General features: G+C 27.5%; 1 protein-coding gene across 3 annotated transcripts in view; it reads left to right on the top strand.

Annotated features, from left to right (window-relative positions):
* Positions 1–27,112, top strand: part of exp (expansion) — a 174,203-nt gene that overhangs the window by 17,475 nt on the left and 129,616 nt on the right. The gene's annotated exons all lie outside the window — the stretch shown is intronic.

The raw sequence follows: 27,112 nt of genomic DNA, 5'->3' as shown, positions 1-27,112 counted from the left end.
TATATACGACACATCTCAATGATTATGTAAAAGGACCGGCAAAAAATATACAGTATTTATGTAATTTGATCGCGGATGTTAAGATTCGATCATCCTTGACATATTATCATACGATATAAAATTAACGAATACCTTATCTAGTGGAGTTAAATTTCCATCAGCACCTTCGTTCATGTTTTTTTTTCTATTACTAAATATTTCAATTGCCATAATTAAGTAAAAGGTGTAAAAATTGCTCGTTGCATTGCTCGATGTCCGCTTGAGCAATTCCCTTTTCTTTATTCTCAAATATCACAAGCGAAATTATTCGTATACAATTTTAACATAGCAATATGTGGGTATAATTTGAGGTCATTTTACTTTCACCGTTTCAGTGTGTAATGGTCGTTTACGTTCGATGATGATGACCGTTGGTCATATCTAGAAGCGATTTTCAATCAAATGTGAAAATGACTATCATTATTATGTGTTGCATTGTTATCATTTGTATTTTACAAGAATGTAAAATAAGGCCTGAATATGATAATTTGTGTATTATATATTTTATGTTATACACTAATCTGTATAATGATAGCTCATAAAATATATGTGTAAATTTCTCATAAAAATCGATTGAAACCATTGATAATTTATTTTACTTTTATTTAGTGGCATTGTCCAATGCTCCACACATACATATAGTTTCACATAAAAAATCTTGGAATCCATGAAATAAGGTTAAGCATTTCTTAAAAAAATTGAAATTTGCAATCTTTTAAATATAAAGTATGAAGGTGTATTAATACAATATCTATTAAAAGCATTAAAACATCTACTTTTTTAAAGGATATTGATATCCAAGAGTCTATTTTTAATATCAATTGAATATAAATACGTAACTAAAAAATATGTTTTGGAACTTTTATACAATTCCTAAAAAAGTTTAGTAAAATAGCTTTTGATTAGATAATTACATTAATTATGTGTATGAATTGTTTAATTCTAATAACACATGTTTTCTAGACTCCAAGTGTTCCATTATATTAGAAGAAGTAATAATACTAGTTAACATACAGTTTATTCATAAATATTTAAATGCTTGAAAAGATTGTTTAAATCAATTATGTTGTATTTTATAAAATCAGATATATGATTAAATATAGATCTTCTTTTAATATATATTATAAAATATATTTATTATTGAATTATAAATTAGCAAAAAAAAAACATGTCTTGCTTTTATTGAAAAAAATCAATAAGCACATTTATGCAATTTATGGGAAATTTCTTATATCACTAGTAAATCACTAATTTATTTTTGTTTTTACTATGACGTGATATTTCTCTTTAAATCTGTCGAAAAAATAATATATTTATAACATATACGAATAAATTAAAAAATAATATATTTATAGCATACAAAGACTGAATAGCGTAGTCCGTAACATCCCAGACTATTAATTCTGAAGTTACAGGTTCGAGCCCCAACAGCGGCATAAAAAATGCGATATTATTTTTAAAAAACCGGCCCCAGCTGTAGTAACATCTATTGATTATAAATTGTATAGCACAAAATAATTTATAATTAATTATATAGATGACTTTCTGATGGTTAGTACTTGTAGGTATTCATTATATCTTATTGACTTATTCAGTTGGTACAGATTTGCCCGTTGTAATGCATTGGGCTTATGCCTGTCAGGTTACAACGGATGATTTAATAAAAATAAAATAAATTAAATTATAAATTAGATTGCAATTATTTTCAGTGGGAAAGCATTGCTTGACTTAATTATGAGGCGTGAGAATAATATTACTGTATTTTATAAAAACAGATATTATCCAAATAAAAATACATAGATTTACTAGCAATATAAAATAAAATAATTTTATTATTTTAATATATTTTATTGAAAAAAATAAGTTCAATAAATAAATTACTGCAACTCTATAAAATATTTATCATATCACTAGTGATATGATAAATATTTTATTTAATTTTTCACTATGATGTGACATTTAGATTAGAATCAAAGGGGCTCTTAAAAGTATCCCGGTGGTATCTCTAAGCAAAAAAAGTGTTAAATTTATTATTTTGTCAATTAATGATATTTATACAACTATAGTTGAACATTTAAATTTTACTGTGCTTAATTAACATTATTGTAATTATGTTATAATGTTTTGTTAATATCTGTTTTATATGTAAAAGTTTTTTAAATTTAGGTTTAAATGGAATAAAAGCTAAGATTCAAACCAAAACCAGTTAAATGTAATGTTTTGTTAAACTTTTTATAATCTTAATGAGTTGTTTTAAAAGAAAACACATTTTAAAATAAATAGTGCACTCACTATACTTATAAGTACATATATACTTCTTAAATTAAGTATATTTTTTACTTTGATATTATTTTTATGAATATCATATTTTTCAACTCAGAAGTTTTTTTTTTAGAAAGCTTTGAATGCTTTTATATTTTATAAATATATATTTAAAAAACACAAAAAAACTCTTACAAAGTTGTCTCAATGATGAAAATGATAAATAAAATGAATTTATAAATCATATAAATTAAGGATAGTAATTTTTAGAATTTTTTAAAATACCAAAACTTATATTTATTTACAAGAAAATCGATGTTTATTTCGGATTCATTAAAAAATAAAATATTTCATGATATTTTCTGGAGAAAATACTAAAAAGTGTTTATTCCGAATTCATTAAAAAACATATATAATATATATTAACTTTAAAATTAATTGAAGTAAAAATACATATATTGTTCCTATTGATTTTTTTTTATTTTCAAAATAACCCATTACCAAAATTATCCAAAAATACCAACGAACTGAACTATGACATTGCATGTTGATGGATGGATGATTTGGTTATTTATCGAACTACTGTTTCGATTACTCTTTTTGTAGTTGGTAATGATTAATCAAAGGTCATAAATCGATACATTTTTTTTGTACGTTGCATCATGGTTGAACAATCATTTAAAATTTGATATCGTGTGCTTTTGGAGTTTTTGTATTTTTTTAACGCTGAATGATAATCTTTAACATATACCATTAAAAAATACAAAGATAATCCGTTGATATATAGGAGATTCTTAGGCACTAAACCCTCACGTGCGCCGCAGCTGCCCCCGGTATCTGTTTTAACGCATTTATTTAGGGGGTAGGTAAGATTTAAGGGTTCTATACATTTGTTTATAAAACTTAAAAATCTATATACTCCCTTTTATAGTCATGATTTTTATAGCTTATTATGTAATCTACATTTTTAATTTACACGTAGTACTTTCAAAAATTGTATCACGCTCATTAAAATGATTATTATACAATTATGCATACTTATCTTCAATAATAACGTTATGAGTACTCAATAATATCCTCAAAAGATATGGAGGAATTCCAACCGCGTCGAACAAATTAACCGGCACAAATCGACGCCGTCGTTTTCATTATCATACAATGCGATCAAAAACGCCTCAGTTGCTCCTCTGATACAGTAACGTTCAAAATATCGCATGTCCATAAGCTTTTAAGGGTTTTTCTGTGTCGCGACGCCAATTTGTGCGCATACCCGCCAGAAAGCTTCCGCATCCTTCGGAGCCACCTTGATACACAAAGGGCGTATTCCCAGGGCCCTTTCAGATGCCTTTTTTCGCATCTGATGGTGTTGCCATCAATCAATCGAATGTCATTGAAATCGCTGCCGGGTTCCTCGCTTTTGGCATTGTTCGGCGTACCACCAGAAGGACCAGAAGGACCACTTCGGAGGTCAATCGCCCATCGCGTGCCGCTATAGCGTTTTTTGAATATATTTTTTATTCGTAAAACGGAGACATCGCAATCGATACACAGGCGCGAGAGTAAATATATATATATATACGGAATTATCGTGCAATTTATGTGAAAAAACTTTCGTAAGTTGCCGCTAGAGGCATAACTTCGAAACGACTCGAAAAGTTGTCGAGTTACGTTATGTAACGTACAAAGCGTTTTTGTGTATTATTATTTAGTCTATTTTATCATGCAATGAAATATTTAATGTAGACTGTTTCACACTTTCATTTTAATGCTACGAACATGTTTACGTTAGTCAATACTGCTGTTTCTCATTTTATATGACACAAAAAAAATTGTGGAAAAAGAGCAAGCATAAAAAAATCGCACATGAAAAATATCAACATATGGCAAAGTAATTATTAGTTTAAATCATTAAATTTGATGTGAAAATTAATACTAAAAACACTATTTTTTATTTTAATATTTTAGAGTCATTTTTTCTCGATTCAATGACTTATAGATTGATTTGATTTGCTGAACAAGTATACAAATATAATATAACTTATACAAGTGTATTATTTACACTACTTTTTTTAATTTCTACGTTAAATGTCAGCACGATGCCCAGTTTAAGAAGCGCTTGTGTAGAGAATTACATTTTTTTAAACCCAATCCGAATTTAACTGTTCCTTCTGTAATCTGTTTATCGGTGAGAAAATATAGTTTAACGAATTTGTTTTATAATAAATCACTAATTTATTTTTTTACTATGAAATCTGTTGAAAAATAATATATTTATAGCATACAAGGACTGAATAACATAGTCCGTAACATCCCAGACTATTAATTCTGTGGTTGTGGGTTCAAGCCCCGTCAGCGAAACTCAAATTTTTATTTAAAAAAATGCGCTATTATTAAAAAAACGGCCTCAGCTGTAGTGACTTCTATTGACTATAAATTATATTACATATAATAATTTCTAATTAATAATATAGATGCTACCGATTTCCAGACTTTCAGTATGATGGTTAATACTTATTTGTAGGTATTCATTATTTCTTATTTACTTACGTAGTTGGTACAGATTTACCCCGTTGTAACGCATTGGGCTTTCGCCTGTCAGGTTACAGCGGAAGATGTAATAAAATAGATAAATATGTACAACATTGAATTAAAAAATGGTTATAGTAATTTTAACAATATATAGTCAGTTAATTTGATAAGTATTCGTTAACTTTTTGTAACTTATTTTATTTTTTATCATATACAATAATTATTATTATTTTACTCTCGGCTTTCATTATTGTTTTTATAATTATAATCATTTAACTTGAAAATGTAATTAATAATTATCGGTATCATTTAAAAATCTATCTAATTAAATATTTATTTTGATTTTACTTAATAATACAAATTCAACAGTCATCAGCTTTATTTATTGATCAGAAATTATTATATAATAGTACTTTTTCTATTTAAAATTTTTGTTGATAAATTATTTACTCAATTGAATTTAGATAGATATTAGGTATTTTAAAAGGTAACCACACACACACACACACCTTTGACTGGTATTACGAATTTTAGTTTTGATATTTTCGTTAAGGAAATCAGATTTACACTGACATTTTGATAAAGAGTAACTGAGTATTTATAACTGGCGAAAAAATAATTAATTCAATTCATTCAGTTAAATTTAAACCCTTTTAGTGTTGTGTTAAAAAAATATAAAAAGTATAGATATATTTAACAAACATTTTTCTTGGAACACTTACTAAGTGTTTTATATATAAATTATTTTAAAATAGCCTACCTGTCATATTTTATTCATAAAATATGAACTAAAAAACGCATAGTTCTTATATCGAACTAAGAGTTGATTTATGTGTAGCTAGTATAATTAGTTATATTTATGACTTTAATTATATAGTAAATTAAATATTTTTATTTACTTTTTACACATATGCAATTATCATGTTTTATAAGACTTGAAAGCACTATCGGTTGAAATATTTCAACTTTCAATTGCAAAACATACACACATACCGAACCGCTTACTCTGCAATAACTCAAGTGTCTGCAGCCTTAAGATGACAATGTATTAGACATTCCTGCTGCGTATTGACACTCGAGCATCCATTTTCATTTGTGCAAAAAGAACCAAGAACGAAATTCTTTTTATCAAACCCTCAAAAGACCCCACAAACAGGTGCGCTTTCGCCAAAAGACAAATTGATACCCAAACCCGGATTTGGACAAAAAAAAACGCATGAAAAATTAACGGAACGGCAATGAACGCGATTCACACGTGAAAACTTCTTGAATGTCACGGTCAAATGTTGTATACTACCTATCGATCGTTTGTTTGATTGATCGGTCCTTTGTCGACACCGAAATTTGTTTCGAAACCAAAGGGTCAGCGTTGCATTGTGTTAATACAACATTGATGAACGACCCATTGTGGTGATGTCTCTATTAATACTTTTATTGGTATTTTATCCTTGTGGCACTCGAGATATCTATCTGCCACTATAAAGGGAATCTCGGAGGCTTTGCATGCTGGCCGTGTAAAGGCTATTGTGTTATGATGTGGTAGGAATTTACAAATTGACGTTTTATGCATCGATTGATTTTTTCTGGCGAGGAAAAGTGTTCGATTTACATATGTTCGGAATGCATAATAGATCAGTTATACGTATTGCGAATAAGATCCTTCAATTGAATTTTGGGGGCTTATCGTTATCCTTAAATTTAGAATACAATGGTCAATTTTAAGCACAATAAATCGATTTATTTCTTGAGGTTTTTTCCTCATTGGCGCATGGCTTTTTTTTGTCAAATAATCATTAAATTACAGCTCATTAAAAACATATATATTAAATTTATAGTAATCGTTTATTATTGTTAATGGAATGCATAAAAAAATTACAACAGTAAAATAAATTTAAGCAAAGTTTTTAGTACTTGATTATATTTTGAGATTTTAGAACTAGAATTATTTTCGTTTTATTGCTACAAAAAGGATATGTTTTATTCTATATTTTACAATGACGCGTAGCATTTAGCTTTGTATCGTTTTACTGCTGAAATAAAATTTTATTGATTAGTAAAATATCAGTAAAATATTAATATGCTAAAATATATTAGTATAAATTGAAAAAAAAATAGCAAAAAACTTCACAGATTAATTATTATTAATATCAATGTATAATTCAATATTTTTCTTAATTTATAAATTATTTATATATGTAGCTAGTCAATTATTTCAATTAAACCTGACTAAATTAAAAATGTAAATCACTTTTAAATTTGTAAAGCAAAGGTTTAAAAACCCATGAATTATAAATTAATAAAACTGCTGTTACTGAATCTATGAAATGTTATTATCTTTACATACATATGAATTAATTTTAAAGCATTATTAAAAAAATATTTTTATCCATGCAAGTAGCGATCATATACAAAAAAATGTGAGAATGGCTTCCCTAAACAATTATTATTAATAAAAGTATGTTCAACGCTTTCAGAATAAGTATTTCTTTTCTCAAGCACACAATTGATATAGAAGGCTTTGAACAAGTGTCGATGTCTTTATTATATCTCATATCACACCACGTTAACGACTTGTCTATTTCGAAAGGCCCTCTATTCCCTTTGAACCAAGGTCGGAAGGGTCGCGGACCTCTGAAAACTCAACATGACTTGCACTCATAAATCTTAAAGTCACGCATTTTGATTTTTCTCATCGGTAGATGCACTAATGCAAGATCTTTACAAATGGTTTACATAATGATACTATTATTATTGCCATCGAGTATATAACATAGCACATATCGCACAATCTCATTCCAAGACGTACGATAATGAAATAATTTATAAGCAAAACATCTTTCAATGACGAAGGACGATGAGTACCTTCGAACGGAATCATATCTTAAGAGAAAATCTCAATTTTCGTCAATGTTGAAAGGCCATTCGGTTTGCACAATGATTTATATTGTACGTCGTCATATTTCGTCCCCGATATAGATTAAATTTTGCATTGTAATTAAGTACATATACAATACTTCAAGATTTTCCCATGTCTCAAAAACATATTAAACGAAGACGTGTATTGATATATATATATTGCATATACTCACAAGATTGGATTTCATTGTATTTCAGATACTCTGGCGCCTTTTCATTTTGATTGCTCTCCTGCTGATCTTTATTTATCAACAAAAGGAACCGCATATAATTAGGAAGTATCCTTGTTACGAATAACTTGATTTAAAACAAGTATTATTATACTTAACTGGATCTTAAATCTTAATTACAATATTTATTCTCAGATCAATAATTTACGACTTGAATGCGATTATAGTAATATCATCACGTTTTTAAAAGGCACGCTTTCGCTTTTCTTAAATTATGGCATCTTATATCACAGATTACTTTTGGATTACCATTAGACGCCATAAACTCTTGTGGTATATTGACTGAAAAATAGTTTAGTGAACCTTCTGGCGCATTATTCTTATTTTATTTTATTTTTAATATATACCAATAAATCATTATAATTATTTCGAAGCCTTTATTGACTTGCGGAAATGCGATATTGAAGTATGGTCCTTCTCAAAAGCAAAAAATGTATTCGGAGAAAACTGCGGGATGCTCGAGATTGTAATAAAAAATTTCTCGTGCCAGCTCGTGCAACATATTTTTTTTTAAGAAGTACGAGTAGAGCAATGATGCTAGTTGATCATCATCACGATGCGATGTTATTTATTGCATTGTGCCGATACAATTTCTAAATCTTATTTCTGAGTATTAAAACAACTTTTACCCATTAATTATAATGCAGCGTATACTGTTTTATTGGCTTAATTATTTTATGGCAATCGTGATAGGTTTTAATTGATGAATATTTGCAATTTATCTTAATTAAATTTATTAATAAGACAAAGATTTTTATATTGAATTATTTAAGATAGGTTAGATCTGATTCGATAAACTTTTTCTCGATCTTTACATCAAACAACTTTAAGTATATAAGCATATATAAAAAATATATAAAAAATACACAACAGAAAATAAAAATATACACTAATAAGACTTAATATTATAATTTATTTCTATATGTACGAAGGTGTTTTTTAATTCCATTTAGGAAACCCGTTATATTTTTGCTTTTTCGGATTATTCTTGGAACACTATTATACAAATCAAAACCTCCGTACATAACTCCCCTAGCCGTACTCGTTTTCTTATACTTATCTATCTTTAAATTTTCTCTATTTCTAGTATTATATTTATGTACATCTCTATTTCTTATTAAATACTTATTAAAATATTCTGGTAACATATTATTTTCTAACTTATATATAAATACTAAAACATTCATACTCAATATTTCTTGAACATTTAACCATTCTAATCTATCAATCATACTTTTACAACTAGTTAATCTATTTTTATTTAAGATTACTCTCATTGCCCTATTTTGTAATTTTTGTAACATTTGTTTGTCTAATTTATTTAACATATTTAATATTGTTGCACAATAATTAAAATGGGGCAATATTATACTATTGTGAATTATTTTTTTTGTATTTATACTTAATATATTTCTTATTCTAGATAATAAACCTATTTTTCTACTAATTTTTTTAATATGTAATTACAATGTTCTTTAAAATTTAATTTTGTATCAACAATTACTCCTAAATATTTTATACTATCCACTATTTCTATACTAGAGTTATTTATTACTATTTTGATATTATTATCTAACACATTTTTATAATTAATAAACATACATTTAGTTTTATTCTCATTTAATTTAAGTACATTATTCTTTAACCATATTTCTAATATACTTAATTCATTATTTAAATTATTTACAATTTCTTTAATATTATCACTTATGCAATACATTATTGTGTCATCCGCAAATAGTTGAATTTTACACTTTTTCACGTTATTGACTATATCATTTATATGCAATACAAATAACAATGGTCCCAATTTTGACCCTTGTGGTACTCCATATGACACTAATTTCTCTTCAGAATATACATAATTTATTTTAAATTTTTGTTTTCTTTTATGTAAGTAATTATTAAACCATCTTAAAACTATATCACTTATACCTATATTCTCCAATTTATTTAACATAATTTTTCTGTTTATTGTTTCGAAGGCTCTCCTGAAATCCAAGAAAACTGCTCCAATGATTTTGTTTGTATCCTTAGCCAACAACCAATCATTTATCACTACTTGTAATGCAGTTTCAGTGGAATGTTTTTCTCTGAATCCCGATTGTTGTTCACATATTATGTTTTGAGAAGTAATAAATTCCTTTAATAGTTTGATTACTACTTCTTCTATTATTTTTTCTATACACGGTAGCATGTTGATTGATCTCATTTCTTCAACTTTTTTACTATTTTTTATTTTATGTATAGGTACAATAGTAGCAATCTTTAAATTTTCAGGCATTTCTCCTAAGGAGAGTGCTTTATTTATTAAATAATTTAATTTAGTTCCTATTATTTCCCAAGTTTTTTTTAATTATATTTATATCTAGTTCATCAGTACTAGTTCCTTTTTTAAATTTACATATTATGTTATGAATTTCATCTAATGATACTGATTTAAATTTACTAAATTTTACAATTATTGCTTTATTATTATATTGTACTAAATTACTAAGCCTAGGTATTGAATTCACAATTTCATCTATGCTCTTAATGTAATATGTATTCATTTTTCTGCCATTATATAAGGATCTTGATATATATTTCCATTTTTATTATGTCGTGTTTCTGAGTTGGATTAATTAATTGTTTTATTGATTTCCACATCTTATTTGAATCATTTTGTATTTCATCTATTAATTTTTCATACCATTTCTTTGGCAGGAGAAACTTTCACTAAAAATCTTAGAATCACTTTTAAAAGCAAATAGAAGTTCTCTATATACGTAAACATTTATATGTGAATAAATTATTTATACGTTTATATATGAATAAATTTGTGTAAAAATATCAAAATCCATAACTTGCATGATTTAAAAAATACAACAATATTCTTTTTACACGTTATAATATATTTAAAATAGTTTAGTTTATATTTTAATAGCAAATTATTTTTTTAAATTCAATTTAAATATATTCAATGTACCTAAATTAAATTGCGTAATTTTTAGTGGCCAGTATATTTTTTTTGCTTAGCTTCTCTGAAGGACTAATCCAATGAAATGCCTAATACGATTAAAGTCATAATTTAGGGATTTGCATCTCAATGCTTTTTAACTATTCTTATTATAATGCAAACAGGATATTAAGCCGGTTATTAATTTTACAAAAATTCGAATGAAAAAAAAACCGCACTCTGTCTATCTCAAGTGTCTCGCGAAAGCTCGTCCCGTCGGTATTACACATAAATTATTATCGGGAAATGCAAAAAAAGGCCAAAAATCCAGCACTCTATATGCAACGACAATACGAGAGAGAAATATAAATAAAAAACGGTTCATCTCTAAAGGAATAAGGAACGGGAGCGGTCGTCGCGATGGACAACGTGCCTTGTATAAGAGCGTACATATGAAACCCGCGGTTTTTTTCGCGTCGAAACCTTCCATTCGAAGCTTCCATAATTAATCGACTTTCAATTTCGAATGCAGCGAACAGTGCCTGGTTCAGTGAACTGTTCGCAAGTGCAAGGCCCACCGGTGCAAGTGTCCAATGCCGATGTGTTTTTGCTCTCTCTCTCAAAGTTTCGACCGGGTTGACCAAAGAGTATTGAGAAATGCAGATGCAAACGGTCCCCCCGTCTACAATTTATTTTTTCAACCCGACGAAGAGTTTCGACTAATTAAAAGCTTTGTATTCGGTATCGCATGCCGTGGGCTTGATTGCATTTACATTTTTGAGAGATGCACATACTGCTTTAAAATCCGTTCAGTGAAAGCAAAAACAATCGACTTGATGTTATATCTGATTGCTCCGTTGTTCAGTTTTATTTTTTTTAAATGGAGTATATTTCATAAAAATATATTTATGAAATTGATTAATATAATTAGTGATTTATAGCGTTTTAAGATGATATAGATTTGACGTATTTTTTTATACTCAATTAAAACTAGTGTATTTGCCACTATTATTTTCGATTTGTTCATTACATTTACATCTTTGACTTTTACAATAGACTCCAATGATCAGTAGCATCTCGAGTTTATTTATACTTCTCCATATTTCTCCATTCACAGCGTGACGCTGACGCTCGAATGGATAGGCATAAAGGGCACCGAGAGCGGATGACAATATCGCAATTGATCAAATTCCTGAACTGCCTCGGGGTTGACGATGATCAATAAGGGTCCATATAGTAGTCTGAACTGCGTAGGCAGCAGTAAGGAAACATGACGTGACGTGACTAGACCAAAAAGCAGTGGCTACCAATCGTATTCGCTACCCACTCGCTGAACATACGAACATATATCGTCACGGCATTGGAATTATGAAGATGAGTGAAAGATACGATGAGAAAATGTCGGAAAGGCATTCAGCGACGAGGAGGTGGGTGCACCTTAAAGCCTTGACGATTTAGACGCGTGATTGCGGAAAATTCAGTGGTGAAAGGCACAAGTACTAAAGGATGGACGATAAATCTTGGATGTGCGAATGAGCCCATTGAATGATGTCAAGCTTATCTCTGAAGTATGCTTTTAATAATTAATTAAATACATCTGTATGTATTTTATATAACTTTATTCATTCTGATGTAATAATTGAAGATTCCAAGGTATGTTAACTTGGGTCAAAAACGAGTTATAATATTCACTAGAATAAGTTGCGTGCGCTTTTCCAGATAGCATTGCTTAATATTTTTCACTATATAGTTAATGCATTACGACACTTTTTTGTTTTGGATTTAATATGAAAAAATTATAATAAGATAAAAATAGATTGAACTAGCTCAACCAATTAAAGCTGATTGGGCGTAACTAGAGCCTGCACAAAATTCTATGTATAAAAAATGACTAAATAGACTGCAAATTTTGATCATTCTGCATCAACTTTTATACAACAGTTCCTTTGAAAAGAAAAGCTTTGACTCAAAAATTTCGTTAGCAAATAATAAACATCTCATTATTATTTTCCAATAGTATTTTTTGAGTCAGTTTTTTTATGCAATTTTTAAAGTGTTTTAGGGCAGTAGTTGTATTATTGATTGTGAAATTATCTTTAAGCAAATAAATTTTGCGGCTTTGTTCTCTGTGGTTTTTATTATATTTTTTTTTAAAATCAACAATTGTTCTATCGAAAGTTTATTTTAGTGCATTTTTATTGAGTTTTCTTAGGTGAATTTTTATTTTCGATTAGATAAAACTGTAATAAATTTATCTATATTTAGTACGATCTGCATGTATCTTATTTATATTTATAAGATATAAAACTATAGTGTATTATATATTACATTGGCAATTTTTGCATACGACATTTTTCAGTAGGATTTTATTTTGCAAAGTTATGACACTGTATTTTTACATTGTCCGCCATTTTGTAAAAAAATTTTATATATTTTTTTCATACAAAACGTATAGAGGGTGCTTGGTAGTTCTATACGATACAAAAATTTAATTTTTAATCTTTAAAACCAACCAGTTAAGAGCGTTAACTCTTCTGAAAGTCTCAAAATGGCTCGTATGGGGGTCCGATCGAACTGATACACCGCTTGTTTTGAAGCAAAAACTATTTTTTTTATCTTTTATTTGGATGTAGTTTAGGCTTCTAAACGTTTCGTGTATAGCGACCTTTTCGTTAAAAAATTTAAACCTACTGAGTTACGAGTGTTTAAATTTTTATACTTGTCGCCATTTTGTAAAAAATTGACACATTGGATTTTGCTAACGAACATACACAGGGTGCTTAAGAATTCTATACTGTCACAAAAATTCAACTTTAAATATGTGTAAATAAGCTCACACTGACCTTAACTATATTGCAAGTATGTATGGTGGTTCGATCGACTCATAACACTAAACGTGTTTTGGAAAAAAAACTTTTTTTTTTAATTTAAAATTTTTTGAAACAGTATCGTTAGTATATTCGAAAGCTCTATTTCGTATCAAAAATTCAAGTCTATATCTTTAAAAGAAACCAAATACGAGCGTTAACTATATGCCAAGTCGCATAAAAGCTCGTTCGGGGGCCGTAATACTCGTTTTTTATTAAAAAAAAATAATTAAATGCAAATTAAACTTTTAAACACTTTTTACATAGGACATTTTTCAGTAGGATTTCATTTTGCAAAGTTATGACACTTTGTATTTTTACATTGGCCGCCATTTTGTAAAAAAAAATTATATATTTTTTTCATACAAAACGTATAGGGGTGCTTAAGAGTTATATTAGAACATGGAAACACAGTATATATTAGACAGTACAGGGGTGCATATTAGAATATGGAAACACAGTACAAAAAAATATTAGTAATTAATATATATTTTTTTTAATATTTACCGTATAAATAAAAAAGTACCTAAGTACATCTGATAAGTATTTTTATGATTTTTAAAAGCTTTAGGAATATAATTATAATTAAACATTGTTACAAGGATCTGACAATTATCACACATTGTTTTTAATACATTATTTTTGCGTATCGAAGTATAATTTATGTTATGCTGAAAGAAATGATATATATTATGGTGCAGCTGTATATGTATCAATATTTTAAAATGACGTACTTTCAGGAGGCGTATTTATAGAAGCTAGTCTCTAAAGAAACCATTGGTTGTGTTGGATCTTACTTTTACACCTATTCTTAAAAGCAACCTTACTGCGGATATCTGCTTGGAATTCCCAATATCATTTTTGAGTCATCCCTTATCTTGCCACACCAATAAAATTTTAGTTTAATATTAGTCTGTACCAAATATTGGCCATCATAAACTTTTTTTTAATTTTTTCCCAACGATTTAATATACATCTTGTTGAACAGTGCTATTCTTTGGAAAACAACGGTGAAAATCGCGTTTATTTATTGTCTACGATCGTCAGTACTTTGTTTAATCTGCATACTCATTCGTGACGACGTCCACCATCTTAAACGCTGGATTCGTTTGAATGTTTACACTAATTGACGGTTATATATCACGCGGATGTGGGTGGGTACAGCTTTTCTTACTTAGGGATTGTAAAAGTGTCATTCTCGCTGACAGATTATACCCTCGTGATTTGAACGCGCGTGCTTGAATTTAAATAAATTAAGAAACGACTAAACTTATCAACTGTAACAAACTGGTTTAGATACATATGTATATGATTCAATTTAACTGAAATATGAATCATTTTCAAGCGTCTTTCAGACGATCTATTCAATCATTAAGTTACATAATTATTAGTGAGCTTTATTAAAATTACTATAAAATTAATTAAAACTTAAAAAAATCAGCCAAATTTTTTACAACGATTATTTTAGTATAATAGTTTAATTCACTGTGAGATAAAATCTATTTTTCTAGCTTATAACTGTTTTTATGTTGTCAATTGTGTTATTTAAATACACGATTTTATTGCTTTTGACGTGAATTTTTGCCTTCTGGGTAGTGATAAATATTTTTGCGTTACTCTCCTATTGATCTATATTCGGTTTAAATATACTTTAATCGCCCTATTAGATTTATTTACTATTTACTTTTCATGTAAATATATTCTTGTTATGATTTTTTTCAGAGTCGGGCCCCGCACTTTTATATGTAAAAACCTAGATACATTTATTGCGTGTAATAATGTCTTTACTCCACAGGATCTGATAGTTACAATCACTGCAGGATATCGCATTAGCATATAACGTTTATTCGTATTAAATATATTAAAAAATAAACAGTTTCCTTGTTCATCATTTACTAAAAAAAAAGTTGTTACCGCATTTCATAAGCGACACGTCCACTTATCACACAGATTCGGGTAATTTCTTCAAACTCATTAGCCTCAAATACCGTTATATTTTTTGACCAGTAATTATTGTCCATGCCTTTTCATTTGCGTAATTCAATCCTTAACCATATGGCCGGTACATACCGACTTGTTCCGTCATAACGACCGTACATAAATTTTCACCTCAACTCGGAAGACAACGTAAAACCCGTTACGTCACACCCCCAGTGACCTTCCAGGATTGCGACAACTGACAGGATATTGTCTCGGATTTGAATATGCAAAATGGCCAGCGTACATAGTAATATATTAAATACGTTTTAGATCCTGGCGGGGGATAAGTGCGCCCCCGTGCGGCCCACGCCCTTCCTCCTCGCGCAGCCAATCTTATTTGATCTAGTATTTTGTCGGAGGCTTTAAACCACTTTATAAATTATTAATGCACTAAATAAATCCTGGAGTTGGGTTTTGAGTGATCTAAGTGGATAGATAGGGTATGTGCAGGGGCGTTCGGGAGCTTTCGTCGATGTTGTCGATGTCGATATGCCAACGCCTTGGTAAGATGTGTGCATATTTTAGAACAGTTGTCGGAATTTATGCGTCTGCTAAGGTAAATGTCGATAGAAAATGATAAATGTGTCTTTATAAATAAAGCAATTGTAGTGCCATTGTATTTTGTAAGCTCGTGTGATCGATACTGGCGCCATTGTTTAGTAACGTATCACTTCGAGTTATTTCTTTAAAATCGAGCTCATAAGTATTAAATCAGATTCATAATGGTACGGGTGTTTACACTTAAAGTGTTTTTTTCATACTATATATGATTTTAAACAGCTGATATATCATGAATCGTTTTTTCTTTAGAAAAAAAAATAAACATTAAAAAAAATAGTTATGCACGTAAATTTTTCCATGTCATGCAAACTCTAGTAAAATGTTTGTAATGCCATCGCATAAATTTTAACGTGCATTATTTTTTTTTCTCTAAAAATATCTCCTGTATATATATTTTTTATTGGAGTAAATGTACGGGAAAAATTTTTGGCAATGAATATTAAAAATATAATTTTTATCAAACATACCGAGCTCTTCGTACCATATTTATTTTTAAACACAAATATGTAAGATCATTGTACAATATTAGAAAGTGAAAAAAATCTTGAGAATAATGCAATAAATATGTATAAATATACACCATCAATAATTTCCAGAGTATAAAAATTATTTTCCCAGTCTCACTCGTCCGTTTGTATTGTTTTAAAGCGCATTGACGTAATTCAACGACCCCCTCACAAAACCTCTTGCATCACACGACATCACAATCGTTAATTCTTCGCCAATTATGATGCCATAAATTTCAAGCACAATACACTTCGTTGCGCAACTACAGAGTCTTCAATCGGGAAAAGCTCCGGCAGACGCCCCTGCCACCATTAAAGTCGTTTCGACTGTCAAATAATCAATTTGCCAGCGCTTTTATAACCGATTACGGCGATTTATCGACCGTGCTTAGTTACTGCCGGCACGTGGGATGCAATTCGAATCGCATTGGCTATTGTTGTTAGTCGGAGCTTTTGCAAAACGTCTTCGTCGACGCGCCAATAATATCGGTGACTTATTGTCAATTGGCAGTATCGGATCGCTAGCACCTCGGGGGTCTAAAGCAGAGGAGCTTTTATGAGCTTTTGCGAATGTTCAGATTGACACATTGAACAATGTTCTTTTTTATTACGTTGTAGAAACACCGCGGGTGGTTTTGTTCGAGCTCTATTTATGCTGTATTTTTTATTACGTTATCGATGGTTATATTGGAATATTAATGAGTTTGAACTTTGTGAGTGAACTTTTCAGAGTATGCGGAAACTTTATATTGTTAATAAAAATTAATTGTTTAAAATAATATGAAAGGTACAAAACAACACTTTTAAAGATCACGAAAACGAGTCATCAGCCTAATAAAAAAATATGTTAAACGAGTATATATTGTAGAAAAAAATATTATACCAATATATATGCTATAACATTAATCAATAAATGAAGCTATTACGAATATATTTTTTATGTTATAGTAATATAAATTATTCAATTTTATTTTATTCTGCATGGTGACAATTTTTTACTAAAAATATTGATTTTTTAAAATGTTTCTTCAAAAAATTGTTCTATAGATTTTTCATTAACTTAAAATTAAGTGATAGGCTCACTATTAAAATTATTATTGGAAATGTAATTATGACGCATAGCTATACAAGCTTTTCTTTGCTAAAATACACTATTTACCAATATTTTGCAAAGGGATTACTTTTCATAAAATGATCTGCAAAAAGGTATTTAGCAATATACATAAAATCATAAATTGAATAGACTGTTTTAATTTGCTAGGTTCAAACTTACTATTATCACTATTATATGATTAATGTATTCTGTATATGAAATATCTTTGATTTTAATTTTTAAACATTTTTCTAAAACTTTTTTTCTGATAAAAAACGCAAAAAAGCATTTTAACTCTGACTCTGATACATGGTTTATTTTTGATTACTTTTAGTCGACGTTTTAAGCTTAAAATTAGTATTCGTATTATTTTTTTGTACATAACAATTTTCTTTAATCATAAAAAATAGTATCATTTAATTTAAAATAGTCTTAAAAAACATTGATTATTGTCAATGATATTGTCATAAACAAATAATAATTTTAATATGACTAATACAGTTAAAAAAATTGTATACTGTAGAAATTATATTTTTAGGTATTGTTGTATTTATTTTTAAGCATTTCTCTAAAACTTTTTCTCTGATGAAAATTTCAAAAAACATTTTAACTCTGACTCTGATACATGGTATATTTTTAATTAATTTTAATATACGTTTTAAGCTGAAAATTAGTATTAATATTATTAACCATTTTTTGTGATTAAAAAGTTTCTTTAATCATAAAAAAATCGTATCCTTTAATTCGAAATAGTTTTTTCAACACATTACTCATTATCAATGATATTGTATTAAAAATAAATATTCTAATATGACTAATACAATAAAAAAAATATTTTTATTGTATTAGTCATATTAGAATATTTATTTTTATATATTTTTTTATTTTAAAGCATTTCTCTGAAACTATTGCTTTGATAAAAAAATCATTGTGATTGACTGTGATAATCTTATATAATTTTTAATTTATTTAAAGCTGAGTTTTGATATTAAGATTATTTTTAATATTTATTAACATTAGTATTTTTTCATCAACAATTTTCTTTAATTAAAAAATATAGTATCCCTAAATCTAAAACAGTTTTTTAAAACATAATTTAAATTATTTTTTTATTATTATATAAATATGGGTAATAAAATTGTGAGCTATAGAAAAATAGTTTTTCGTTAAGATTTTAAGGTATTTTTTATTTCATTTTTTAAGCACTTCCCTTAAATTGCTTTGAAAAGAAAATCTAAAATAATTTTGTCTTAAATTTTTATAATTGATAATATTCAATTTCTATACATATTAAGCTTTGAAAGCTTATTATATTTTAAGCTCAAGATTATTGGTTTTTTTTTAAACCATAGATAATGATAAAAATTATTGGTATGTCACTAGTTATTTCAATAGAAGATTTATTTATATTTTACGTATACTATGTATTTTTTAGCTATGCTTAATTTTTATAACATTATTTTAGCTACATAAATAGATTGAATTTTATGATTTAAAGAGTTCTTTGCTTATTTTTGTAGCACGAATTTTATTTTTGTGATTTTTAAAGTTTCTTCTTTACAGCATTATGATGCAATTTACAGTTTTAAAAGCATAGTGTTTGTATTTTACTCATAAATTTATTTATTGATTTCTATATTTATGTTTTTTAAATATTATTATTCTAACACACTATTTTTTTACTGCTTTGCTTAACATTGCATAGTGTGATTTTTCTAAATGTTATTAAATAAAAAATATCCGTGATCACTTTTTAATGCATTTCTCTATTAAAGTAGTTTGATTATGAAAATATTAACTATATATATATATATATTTTTATTATTGTAAAATTAGTTATTACAGTTTAAAAGCACAATATTTAAATTTTACATATAAATTTTAGTTTTTGACTCTTTGTGAAAAAAAATATTACATTCCTAACTAATTATTGCAATCAATTTTAACAGAAAAATACATAAGCTGTAATATATGTATATATATAGAAAATAAAAACTACTATTATTTTACTTAAAACTAAAAAAAGCCTTATAAAGTAGTTAAAAATAAACGACCTATTAAGTATCAATAACAAATATAAAATTAACGATTGTAAAAAAATCGACTGTATCGAAAAAAATAACGATAAATTTAAAATAAGCGGAGATTTTATTAGTCGTACCTAATTTTATTATTTATTGATCGAAAGCTCATTTTTCTTAAATACAATTGACAGTTAATTTAAATTGCGCCATAAAAGCTCACATAATAATATTCGTTAGAACCAATAAACAATTAAGGTTAACTAGCAACATCTTTATTATGCTATCTAATAATTTATTTTTAAACAATAATGATCGGGTATTAAATATATTTTATTCATATTTATGACCCTATTTTATTTGTAAATCCAAAAACGATGCAAACTACTTCAGTAGACAAAACAAACATTATTTAACAAGATCGATTAGATCACAATCGACATGATTACGTGCTATAAATATCATAATTCACATTACGTCGAGCAATTAGAGCACGCAAAAACGACACAAAACAAACCTTATAAACTGACACACACAACGGAGCTAGTTGCGAAACAACAATGCAAAATATATATCTCATTATTATATTGACCTCTGTGTAAAAGTTCAATTCTTGGCCGCGGGGTAACACGAACGTTCCTCGAGACACTTTATATGCGATATATTATAATAGGTACATTTGTGCTTTATGTTGTATGTGTATATTTTTTATCAATTTTTTAATCAGTCATAAACCATTCGCTAATGGATTGTTTGCACATTAAAAAGGAACGTGCGTGTAACGAACGTATTGACGTTCACTTTAATAAGTCAATTGGACAAGGTCGCGGTCGAGATTCGTGATGCTGTAAAAATGTACCGTTTTGGGATTTAATTCGTTTGGTTTAATTAACGACCTTGACTGATATTTGGATTGAAATTTATTGTTTAATTTTCTGAGTGAGTAAACTGTGCTATAAATATTTTTTGATGTTCAAGAAATATTGTTTAAACATAAAATTAATTATTTTTTTATGAAATTTACAAATTGTTAAGCAATGTTTGAGGATATATTTTTTTTGTAAATGCTCATATCATGTACTGTTGATGTTATAAAAACATGCTAACACAAAAAGTATGATTTCAAGGTCATGTGACTAATGAAATGAACCATTTGTAATAAAAAGTAACTGGAACAAAAAATTAGATTGTTAAATTAAATGATATAGAACAAAGCACAATTAAATGATAATTTAATATATAATAAAGAAAATAAAAATACTAAAAGAAAGTTTATTTTATGTGTAACTGAATATAGAAAATGAAACGCTATTGCAAGTTTTTATGATGTAGATAAAATAAAAACAGGCTAAATAATTAATTAAAACAATTTCTACAGTTTTCAATTTGCCTCATATATTTTTACCTTTTACATTTTTTTTTATAGAATTTAAGCATATATGTATATTTAGCTAATTTTTTATATTTAATATTATTTTGCTCAACGTTTTAATAATGTCAGTGTATATTTATATTTTATGGTAGTATTCAAAAATAATTTTGTTTATCAAAAATTTGCTTTAAAAAAAATAGTTAAATTATCTTTGTGGTCGAACTTAATTTGCAATTTAATTTTTACTAATTTGCGTTTTATTACATATTTTTTATTATGGTTCTGAGTTGCTTTTAAGGTGTGTTTATCAATTTTCACTAACTAAATTTTAATAGTTGATATTTCATTTCAGTATAAAATAGGATAAAATTTTTTAAAAATAATTTATTATTATGACAATTTATTTTATTACGTGAAAAATTACTAATTTAATGTTAACTTGATATTTTTTCAATTTGTAATTGTAAAAATTTAATTTTTAGTAAATGTGATATTAAAAAATGTCATTTATTATTAAATTATTTTGTACTAAATAAAAATATATTATTATTTGACATTAAAAAAATCAATTTCTTAGTATAAGAAATTCTTAAAGCTTCGCTTGTGATACAGGTATTATAAGTTTTTTTTGAATTTATGATATCATAATCAAAACCAAATAGGGTATTTGAAGTAAATCCCATTAAATGTTGACGTTTACTCAATGTTAATAATATTAGTAATACGATCAGATACGTTATAACAATAATCTTAATAATCAAAACTAGTTACCTTATCTTAATATCGGTCCAAAATAGTACCTACAAATTAAAGTAATAAAACGCATATTTTTATTTGTATAACTGTCTAATAAATAAATTATTAGTTTAATATACCTGTTAGTAAAATTATAATTACAACTTTAAAAATTTATTTGCTTTATCTTAGCCAATGCAGTGATTTACATTAAAAAATTTGACAATTTTCATCTATTTAATGAAATGCGTTTATTGTTCAGAAATAATATAATTATTTATGCGATGCTTAAGCTCCACAATAATATTTTATTAAATTAATTGGATATATAATTTACAGTGTTTATTTTAATGGGTATTTAAAAATGTGCTTCGATATAAAATAAAAACATTAACTAGAACAGGAGTCACGGAACTGAGAAATATTATCTTTAATGGGTTTTTAATCTCAGGGGTTAAATAAAATTTAATCTCAGAGGTTAAATACAATTTCATCATAACTACTATTGTATAAGTTATATTTGCCTTCAACTTTCTTAAACTTCTTTTAACAATTAAACATGCTTTGTATTTCGCAACACTATGTTTTATGGCAAGAGCTGCAAAGCCTTTTACAATTGCTGTGCCATCAAAACAACATTTGGAAATCCAAAAGTTTCTTAAATCAATGAGTACATTCTTTGTTAGGTTAGGTTAATCTTTAATAATCAGAATAAAATGTATAGCGATTTTATGGTTTGTTTTTTTTTTCACTAAGATACAAATAACTCTTAAGGGTCTTTAGTTAAAAATGTTTGCAAATATCTCTGTTTAAAAAATTGAAAAATAATTTGAACATTAATACTTGAATTGTTTTAGTTGCATCTTTAGTGATATATTTATTAACTCAACTTAAATTATTTATTTTATTTATAAGTTGAAAGATATCTATAAAATAAAATTTAATTGATCCTTTATGTTCTTTTTCTGTTTGTTTTAACAAGCACTTGTATAAAATAGTTAAAAATGATAACTTTTACGAGGACCCTCTGAACCTTTTTAGGCAAAAAACCAAAGCTGGAAAGCTTTTTTTGTAAAAGGCCAGATTGTAAATATTTTAGGTTCATGATGTCTACAGCATAAAATAATTTAAAAAGCTATTTGTATTTAATAATAATAAAATTTGTGCTATATTATTTGATAATATTAGCAGAGATTGATTTTCATTGAGAAAAATTTCAATAGCTTTTTTTAGAACACTAAATAAATGTCAGAATATTCAGCTCTCATTTTTCATAAAATAGAGTCATGGAATTGATGACGGTTAGATTCACGAGAATGAATACAGTTTAACGCTGAAATAACTGGTTGAATAACACATGTTAGATTGAAATGTTTCCTACAAAGTGGGTGCTAGTGAATAACGTTGAGCAACCTAGGAATTTTTGCAAGCCTCATATTTTTTTCAATTAAGCCCTAAGATCTTTTACGTATATTTTAGCACAATTGGATGTGACACATTTCTGTCAATTGCACTTTAGAATGTAATTGCTTAACTTTATTTAAAATATTTCCTCTGTAGTTGTTCCATGCAGACTAGTCACGAAAGCTAATTAATTAGTCATTGACTTCTAAAATAAATAATGAGATGCAAACTAGTAGCTAAGAGCAAACACTTTAAAAGTCTCTAAAAATATGTATTTACAGTTACAATTCCTACCGAACCTTTTAATTATACAAAATATCTTTTATTTCGCAAAGTGCACTTGATATTTTTTGCAATAAGACCTGAATTTATCAAGCGAAAAAAAAACAATTATAAATAATTGCTTTGATATTTAATTGGCTATTGATGTTACTCACAATGTCCTCAAATGATTAAAAGATTAAAATACATATATATTCCCGTGCCTATTTATTCGACTGCAACAATCAAACACGACTTAATTAATACACTTTTGGTAGATGGCTTATATTATAATAATTAATATATAAGCTACACGTGAACTATTTTTAGTTATAGCCTCAATTTGTTTTTTTATTTTCGCGAAAAAAATCGATTTAAATTTTTTTTATCGTTGCTTTTATTTATTATTTTTAAGTTGTTAGTGTCGTGTCACTTTTTAATAAAAAATATGAAAGAAATATTACATTTTAGTTGGTTTTCCATCCGAGAAACACACATTTCATCCACCCCCAGTAACAAATCGTCCCATCCCATCCCACCTAACGCACGGCAGTCTCGTCATTAATTAAACAATCGCTCGAGATGGGACAATGGGCGGCGGAGGGCAGCATTCTTATGCAAAGGGCATAAAGCATTAACGTCTTGATCCGAACGGTAAGGTTACGCAGGTATTCCCTTGAAGTGCGCCGGCCATTATTAAAGGCCCCCGCCGCGGGGCTGTCACCGGGGCCGCGGCCCCGAAGGGCCCCCGGGACAACAATGAGGCGCCCGACATCAAACGCACATTGACTTGTCACTTTATTTATGTAACAATCGCATTTTCATAAATTATGCGACCGTCCAGCATCTGGGCCGCCGGGAAAGTGAAAACGAAACGTTGACGGGTCAATTCTGTTAAGGATAATGCATGCGTAAGAGGATGTTCTTGTCTAATTTATGGCTAGACTGAAAACGTACTTATTCTAGGAGTAATTCAAAATCTAAATTGATCATATAACTAAACCGATTTTTGTCAGGTATCGCAGAAAGCAACCAATTAAATCATGTTTTGAATCTAAGCTAAATCTGGCGATTATTATTTTAATAAAGTTGTTGATTTTTGATTTTAATTATATTAAAATATTAGATGATCATTTCTGCTTTTCAACGACTTATAATTAGGTTACTAGAAAATTTATTGCAATTTATGACCTTTCTCTCAGCAAATAGTTTCAACGAATAATACAAAAAAGCATTATTAAAATTGCCACGTTTTTTATTATTGATTTCAAGTTTATAAAGCTCTGGAATTGATAAAATATTTTTTTATTGTTCCTGATGGAACTAAATTCAAAGACGCTTTTTTTTGTAGATTAATTAATAATTAATAAACTGGGTCGTTCTTTAGCTTAATACCTACATATAAAATCTAAAGATATTAAAATGGTTTTTACAAAAAAATTTAAAGTACATATATTGTTTTTCAAAAAGTTTCTTTTGCCAAAATTAATATAATAATCTTAATTACATCTTTATTTTGCTTATTTATAGCTAATGTATATATATTATTGTACATAGACTACAAATAAAAATTAATTAGGTAATATTTTTTTAATATATACTATGCTAAAAAGTATATAATAAATTTATACATGAAATTAAATTGGTTTTAATTTTTGGGTTTTTAATTAAAACTATTCATATTTAAGTAAAATATATGTACTATTTATCTTTATTGGTAAATAACAATTAATTAGATAACTATAAATTAAATTTATATTTTGGGTTCTTAATCATAATTATGCATTTTTTAATATAAAAAGTGCAAAAATAAATGTTTTTGTAATAATATATAAATGATATTGTTGAAATTAGTTTAATTTACATTTAATTACTATTAGTGAATTTTTTTCATATTTTTGTCGTAGGAAATAATTTCTTGAATTATATTTTTTTTATCGATTGAATTGAAAATAAAACTATTTTTCCTAAAAGGAAAAATTAATATAGATAAATACGTAAATGCGTATTCTAAAATAATAATTTTAATTAAAGCTTGCTTTAAATTTTGGGTTAAATTAATTAATGAATGTATTTTTCTTAAAAATATACAATTGAATTTACAAATTGTTAATATAACACCTGAAAACTGCATGAAATACATTTGATTAATTACCTAATTTATATATTAGGTTTAAATATAATATCATAGTTATTTTTTCGTAATGTAACTTAATAGCGCATAAACAGAGCTATTTTATTTATATCATCAACTATTTTTAGCATCCATTCGCGTATTTTAGCAATGTATTCTAATATGCTAATAGAGCTAAAACAATTTTACTCTCGACGCAATTACACTTCAGCCAGACATACGAAGCTAATGTAATTATTGAGAACTTCTTACCGCTACAGAGATTTTCAACCCTTTTCATTAAAATTAAATACGTATGTATGTATGATTCACATAACATAAACTTTAATGCCGCTTATAAATCAAAATTAGGAGATCATTATAATACAATCATGAACCTTTGCATTATATTAAAAAATACTTTGCCTTTAAAATGATTGTCCAGTACTATATGTAATTTTTCTCAATTTAATCTGATTTCAAGAGTAATTTTTCCTTTCCGTCCCTTCGATTCCGGGATTCACCACCACTTTGGTGGCGCAATTTCAATTTCGAGTGACACGCGAGAGCAAAGGAGCATCTCGGTCGTTATCTCAAGTACCTACGGCGTGTACCGGTAACAAGTGGTATTACAGAAATAACCCTGGCGTAGGTGGCTGTCTTCGAGAAGAATTTACACACAACGCGGACTACCGCACATCTTACTGTGTTAAATTTTTATTTAAACTTACGTACACACCCTCTTGTACACGATTTATGTTCCACGTACGCGTTTTATACAATGCGTAGGGTAATCGACAAAAGTCGTACAATGAACATAATTTATCGGAGGACTCACGCTTATACCTGTTTATGGCAACGGTCGAGGGTGTATTGTGACTCTTTGGTATTAAATAAATATATTTTTAACGAGGAAAAATGTTTGTGTGTTTTTGTATGGATGTAGGAGAATATGTGAGTCAAGGAAACGAAGTTTGCATGCATGAACTTGGAGTCAAATGCACGCAGAATATAACTTGCCTCATGTGTATGTAATGTTCGTGAGAATGCTTATCAAAAATATGTTGAAATTTGTACGGTATATTAAATAAAAATTTATAAGCTATTTTATTTCAATATATTTGAAGTTTAATATTTACTTATGAATATAATTTTATATTTAAATAAAATTGTATTACAATTGCTTCGTTAAATACTGTTGCTTATTATTTTTATGAAAATATTATTTATTACATTAACTCTATGAGGCATTAATAACTTTGTATCCTTTAGACAGCTCGAAAGA

Source organism: Plectrocnemia conspersa, unplaced genomic scaffold (assembly GCF_051122295.1).
Source record: "Plectrocnemia conspersa isolate PC_06_02 unplaced genomic scaffold, ASM5112229v1 ptg000002l, whole genome shotgun sequence".
NCBI lineage: Eukaryota > Metazoa > Arthropoda > Insecta > Trichoptera > Polycentropodidae > Plectrocnemia > Plectrocnemia conspersa.
This window is presented reverse-complemented; position numbering and strand designations above follow the sequence as displayed.